General features: G+C 44.9%; 1 pseudogene; it reads left to right on the forward strand.

The window, feature by feature from the left end:
• The first annotated feature begins 826 nt into the window (after nucleotides 1-826).
• LOC140502232 (small kinetochore-associated protein-like) lies at nucleotides 827-6627 on the forward strand (annotated as a pseudogene).
• Nucleotides 6628-6962: the final 335 nt, after the last annotated feature.

Raw genomic sequence — 6962 nt, forward strand, 5'->3', positions numbered from 1 at the left:
TCTACAATTCTGGCAAAATGGTGGATGAGAAACAAAAAGGACAGAAAATGTCCAGCTTTTCTAAAAAGGGAAGAGAAGCTGCAGTTTTCAGGACACCGGGTATGATTTTGGCTTCTGGATGTATCAGGATAGCTAGTTACCCTTCTAGAAAGAGAAGCAATGGTCTCCACCAATTAGCATTCTCTAGACCTCCCTTTCCTCTCCTCCCTCCCAAGCCCCCACTTTTTTCAATAGGGACACTTAGTCTGTGGATCAGGGAAATATCATAAATATCATCAGCAAAGCATCATGTACCTCCTTGTGGACAAGATAAAGAGCTATGGGCACCAGATGATGGTATGATTAGGGAGAGTCAGAACCAGTGAAAATCTCCAGTGCCAGAGTAATCAGTCATTAATGGTTTGTGAACTTGGAGTTTCCCAAGGATGTGTCCTCGCGCTATTTTAACACTTTTATCAATGATTTGGATGAAAGCAGAGGACAGCATGTCTGTCAGAGTTGCAGATGACTCAGTTAGGAGAGACAGCTAATATAGTGGATTACAAAGATCTCAAAGGGCTAAAAATATGAGCCAAATTTAACATGAGCTTAAGGTGAATCAACTTCACAAGTACAAGGGGGGAGGGGTAGGTTTGACTAGATGAGTTTGGGTTAAAAAAGATCTGGGGCTTCACTGGGCTGAGAGCACAACAGGAATTAATAGACACAGCACCCAAAAAGGCAGAATCTTAGGCTAAGCTGAGAGAAACCTAGTGTCCAGAAAGGGAGCTAACATACCAGTCCTACGCTGACCAGAATACATCTGGAGAAATGGGGTTAGCCCTGGATGGCACACTTTCAGGATGTGGACAAGATGAAGGATGCCAAGGATGGTAAGGGGTCTGAATACTATGCCAGATAAGCATTGATGCAAAGATCTGGGAATTTTGAGTCTGAAGATCAGACTTGGGGGCAGAGGGAGAGAAAGAAGACACATAACCTTCAGTTATCTAAATGGCTATGATATGAAAAGGATTAAACTTGTCCTGTTTGACTCTGGAAAGGAGTAGGATCTGTAGATGGCAACTGCAAAGAGGTAAGCTTCTGCTTTAAAATGGAGAAACTTCCTAATCCTATTTCTCCAAGAGGAATGGGATGCCTCCAGAGGGTATGGCTTTCTCTTCACTAGAGGTATTCAAAAGAAGGCCGTAAGTCCACTCCCGGGATGTTCTATGCAAGAATTCTTCATCAGGTAGAAGGGCCTACATGGACTCTAAGGTCCCTTCCAGCTCTGACTGGGTGACTCTTCTCCCAGTTCCCAGTACCAAATGGTGTTATGGAGAGACCCTACAGCCGCCTGGCGCCACCTAGAGGCACTGATTACCAGGGCCTTAGAATGGAATCCCAGAATCTCATGTCTCCCTTCATCCGTGCTCACCCACCTCTCCTGCTCCACCCCCCCAACCATGTGAGGATTCCTGAAAACCTCTAGGGATGAGTCAACCCATCTCACTGTGGAATGTCTGACTGTTAGCCCAGCTTAGGCCCCTAGCTTCTCTTGATTGGTCTATGGCAACAGTCTTCTAACTGGTATCTCTGGCTAAAATTTCCCCCTCCTCCATTCAACTGTCAAGGTGATTTTCTTCTTTGAGAGTGGGTCTTCTGGTTTCTAAGTACATCTGGAAGAACACGGACAGTGTGGTTGTCTTCTTGGGAGAAGGACTCTAACGAGCTCACTCAGGGCTATATTTATTTTCACCAGGTAAACTTGACTGGCCTAGGCACTTCTCAGGACACTTGGGTCAGCGCTTTGGCTTAGGGGCAGGTGGACCAGAGCCGGGATTTCATGAGTCAGGAAATTCCCTCTGCCAATGCAGGTCAGCACCCTCTCTGCCACTGAAAGACCTGGAATGTTGCCTAACAGCATTGAGAGGGGCAGTGACTTGACCAAAGTCACCCAATCAGGAGGTATCAAGTCACTGAGGGGCAGCTAGGTGGTGCAGTAGATAGAGCGTCAGTGCAGGAATTAGGAGGACCTGAGTTCAAATCCCACCTCAGACACTTGACACTAAGCTGTGTGACCTTGGGCAAGTCACTTAACCCCAACTGCCTCATTCTAGGTCATCTCCAGTCATCCTGGTGAATATCTGGTCACTGGATTCAGATGTCTCTGGAGGAGAAGTGAGGCTGGACAGCTCTTCCTCACCCAAAACAAAGCCAAGGGCAAGTCATTATTTCTCTGATGGCATGGTCTTCTTCGGCAACGAAGGACGAACACACACACACATCCTATCTCACCTAGGCTGGAAAGAAAGTGGCTACCTATGGACCCAATCCCACCACTGATCACTACAGGAGCTTCAGTTTCTCCATTTCAGAACTGGAATGGTTTACCTGTCTTTAGACAGCTCGACTGCCCCCTGCTCCCTAGGGGCTCGTTATATCTGTCAGCACCGGACTTGTGTCAGTAGCCAATTAAAAGGCTTCACTCACTACAGCTCAGAGTCCCTAAGCTCAAGCAATCCACTAGCCTCAGCCTCTTGGGATTACAAATGAGGTGCATGACCACAACTAGCTGATTTTTCTAAGACATAGGTTTAATCATGTCTTCTATCTCCACCCCCAACACCTCACCCCAGGAGCTCCAATGGATCAAATATAAACTTTTGTTTGGCATTTAAAGCTCTTCATAACCCAGCCCCTTCCTATCTTTCCAGCTTTCTCATTATTACTGCCTTCTATATGTGATCCAGATCCCACAGAATACCATCCCGTGTTCCTGTGTGTGGCTATAGGACTCAGCTCAAGTCCCACCTGCTACAGAATGCCTTACTATTTCAGATTATGTTCAATCATGCTGTATCTTGTATGTGCCTAGACTTGACCTGTTGTTTCCATCACAATATATATGCTCTTTTGAAACAGAAACTGTTTTTTGGTCTTTGTTTATTTTGGTGGTTATCCCAGTATTTAGCCCAACAGTGTGAAGCAGGCACAGTCAGTCTTTCCTATACTGAGACTAAATATGGTTCTATGTCCCATCACATTAGTTCTAAATTTGCTCTTTGCAAAATTTAAAATCTAATTAAAAAATCAAACTTATTTCTAACCATTCTGCCCTAATTGCCTGATCCTAATCAATCCCTAATCAAATGCCAAACTATTCTGCCCAGTGTTCCGTGCCAACTTTTCATATACTAAACCTAGGTTATCAGGTTTCCCCATGCCTGCAATCCCCAATCTTCTCCAAGTTCAACCATTCCCTCAAACAATCCTCATGCCAATCAAAGGCAATTAGATGACTGTTGGTAGGACCACCCTAGCTAACATTTCCTACAGGCAGCATGCTATTGTGAAAGAATGCTAGACTTGGGGTCTGAGGCTCTTAATTAAGGTCTATCACATACTAGATGTGACCGTGGGCAAGTTGCTTTCCTTCTCTGCCCTTAGTTCTTCTCTTAAGAGTTGAAGCAAGGTCCCTTCCAGCTTAGGTTAATGGCTGTCAGGGTCTCACTGAGCACTATTGGAGGGTAATCATGACTTACCTGGCCTTCACCAGGAAACCCTCATGAAAGGGATTTTTCTAATGCCCAAATATCTCTAAGCAGCTGGGCCCTCTTCAACAGCAAATATTTACTTGAAACCAGAACCTCTCTGCCAATAATCCTAGCATTCTTAAAGAGTCCATGTAAACATCAGGATGAGAAGGACCCCTCCCCTAAGGGCCACTGACTGGGAGCCCTTCAAGTTCCAGAACCCACATTAAATCTATCTGGTCATAAAGGATCAAATCAATTAATCAAAAGAATAATGGGTAGAAGTTACAAAGAGGTCAGTTTAGGCTGGATGGACATCAGGAAAACCTTCCTAACAACTAGAGCTGTCCCAATGTAGGGTTGCCAGAGGAGGTGATGGGTTCTCCTAACTTGGGAATCTTGGAGTGGATGCTTGCCAACCATGTCAGGAGTGGTATGGTGAGATGTCCTTTCGAAGATGAGTTGGTTAGATTAGAAGACCACTGAGGTCCCTTCCAATTTTCAGATGATGTGGACAGAACATAAGCAATAGACACTGGAGTGAGGACTGCTTGCATCTTGGCTCTGAAAATTGGGGCAAAACACTAAATCTCAAATAGGTTATGTGCAAAACAGGATTGTGTAACTTACACTGTTGTGAGGCTCAAGACATAAAACAAGTCAATGCCCTTTACAAACCATAAAGCATCAAAAAGCACACAAATTTGGTTACACACACACACACACACAGTGTAAGTCTTGGTCATGGAGCTTGGGTAGCAGATAGGGTAAGGGTAAAGAGAAAGCAGAGCCAGAGCCTGGACATCAAAGGGGGTGGGGGATGGTAGGGATTTCTTCCCAAGTATAATGATGACGGAAACATGACCAAGGACCCCCAAGAGCCTGGTTACCAGATGGAACAAACAACAGTCAGTACACCTCCAGAAAAAGAAGCCTTGTCTCCATGTTCTACCTGCAACCTCTGAGGAAGCAAAGGCTAACATCTGGAGCCTTCCTCTGCCAACCCCCAATGTATCTTGGAAAAGCTAGAAGGAAAGAAAAGCTAGTTGGAAAGAAAGGGGTAAGGGGTAGAGTGAGGTGTCAACTATATGGCTGCAAGCCAGGATTTCAAGAGTCCAAGATCACCAGGGCCAAACATTGGAATTGAGAAAATACTGGTTCTACTCCCAGGCTTGGTCACTGATCACTGTGTAACCAGAAACAAGTTACATCTTTTCCCTTCTGCACCTGTTCCTTAGCTTAAAAAATGGGCTTTTAACAGCTGACTTATCTAGGCTAGTGATGTGAAAATCAAGAGATGTGAAAAGTATCACACATAATACACACAAGGTGACATTTTTAGAGTCAGATTCCTTATGTGGTCCCTAGACTGGGCTCCCCTGGGACAGGGGCCAAAGAATGATTGGTTAAGGACTGAGTTCTCTGTTCCTAGAGCTGAGCACCTATCTCTAGGGAGGAGGGGGAGAGAGAATCTAGCCTTGGTAAGCCCCCAGTGGCCATGAAGCAGCTCATCAGAGAAGCCTCAAAAACTCCTGGCTAGTAGTGGGGAGATGCTGGAAGAAAAGATTTCTTCATGCTACTTCTGATTTTTAGATGTGACCAAAGTACCTGGCATTGAGAAGCAGTGGCCACTGTATTCCTTTACACTTTTAGCACTCACTTCCATTTGTGACGATGAGCCGAGGTAGGCTTGTGACGAGAGCACTCAGATTTAGAAGACAGTGCTGTAGCACTGTCCAGGGTCAGAGCCAACAACAGATGCTTGGAGAGGTTCCCTGGACTAACAATCATAAAACTGCCTCTAAGTTAGAAAGGGACTTATGAGGCATCTAGTCCAATCTCGTCCCCAAAGTCAGAATCCCCTTTCTAATACAGAATTTCAGAGCTGATAGTTACCTGAGGGGTTAACTCCTCTATTCGGCCAAGTAATCCTCTCTCCAGTGTCCCTGAAAGTTAGTCTCCAGGTGTTTGCTTGAAAGCTTGCAATAAGAGTCTGTACCACCTCGTATGGCTGGCCCGTTCTGATATCATGCAAGTAGGTGGCACGATGGATGAAGCGCAGAGCCTAGAGCAGGTTCCCCACCCCTGGCCTAGAGTCAGGAAGACCTGTGTTCAAATTTGGCTTATGACACTTACTAACTGGATGACTTTGGGGCAAATCACTTAACCTCAGTTTCTCCATCTGTAAAAGGTGGGTAACAATAACAGCTACCTCCCAGGGCTGCTGTAAGGCTCAAGTGAGTCAATAATTGTAAAGCCCTTATTAGCACACTGCCTACTACATGGTAAGCACTATGCAAACATTAGCTACTACTGCTAAATCTAGCCTTAGATGTTCGTCAAGCGTGTGACCCTAGGGAAGTTCCTTAACCTGTCTGCTTCAGTCTCCTCAACTGTAAAACAGATCACACCAGCATCCACCTCCCAGGGTAGCTGTGAGGACCAAATCGTACTGGGTTTCAGTGACTGAGTCTGAGTAGTGACGGAGCGTGTCCCCACATGATGCCGGCCACTGAGTATCCTGAAGACGCATTTTCAGGCTCTAAGAGTCAGATGTCCTAAATGTCCAGAGGCAGAACACTCCACAACCATCTCAATTCAACAGACCTTGTACAAAAGTACCAAGCTGAAGAAGAGTAGGACTACGAATCCAGCTAAGAACAACATTAAACAGAGTTAAAGACCATTAAATAGACAGGAAACTGAGAAAATCCCAGAGAACTATGTGTTGGGGAAGTTAACAAGCAGCTGCACCTGAAGTTGACTGAAAGCCAGAGAAAGCTGATGGTGGAGCTGCTGGAGAAATTTCAGGATACTTGGCAATTTTGGAGAGTGGTGATATTGGCCCAGTTACAGGAACCAACAGATCCTGGAAAACCAGCAAGAAACAAGCAAGTGTCAGAGACTGTTTTGCTCTTGGAAAGCCTGAAAAATGAACTGAAGCCTTTTAACTAGACAGGTTAAAAAAGCAGATGGAGGAGTTACAGACATTGCAAGTGAAGATGGAAGAGGAGGAAAGATCTCTTTTCCTAGGAAAATAGGCAGCATTAACCACCAAAGCAATGATCTCATGGCTACCCTTGAACAAATGGAATAATTACTAGCACTCTGAGAAAAAAGGGAGTTCATTCCTTCAGTAAGTCCAACCATAAAAATGTTCTCTTAAGTTTTCCTAGGACAACTAAAATATCTTCATAAAAAAAGTTGGAATCATCCAGGTTTGCAACGAGGGGTATTCCCACCTTCTAAGCATGTGCTGGTCAAGCAGCTAGATATCTGAACCAACTGTTAACAGACAGCTTAAGATCCAACAAGGAAAGCGGATCCTAGGCTGCTCTGTTGTAGTTACTATTCAGTTCAGGGGCAGAGTCGGAAATTTAAATGAGCAACAGAACCAAGAAGAACCATTCTCAGACCAGGAATTGTAATGTGGACTAAAAGTCAAGT

This window comes from Notamacropus eugenii, chromosome 4 (genome assembly GCF_028372415.1).
Source record: "Notamacropus eugenii isolate mMacEug1 chromosome 4, mMacEug1.pri_v2, whole genome shotgun sequence".
NCBI classification, from domain to species: Eukaryota; Metazoa; Chordata; class Mammalia; order Diprotodontia; family Macropodidae; genus Notamacropus; species Notamacropus eugenii.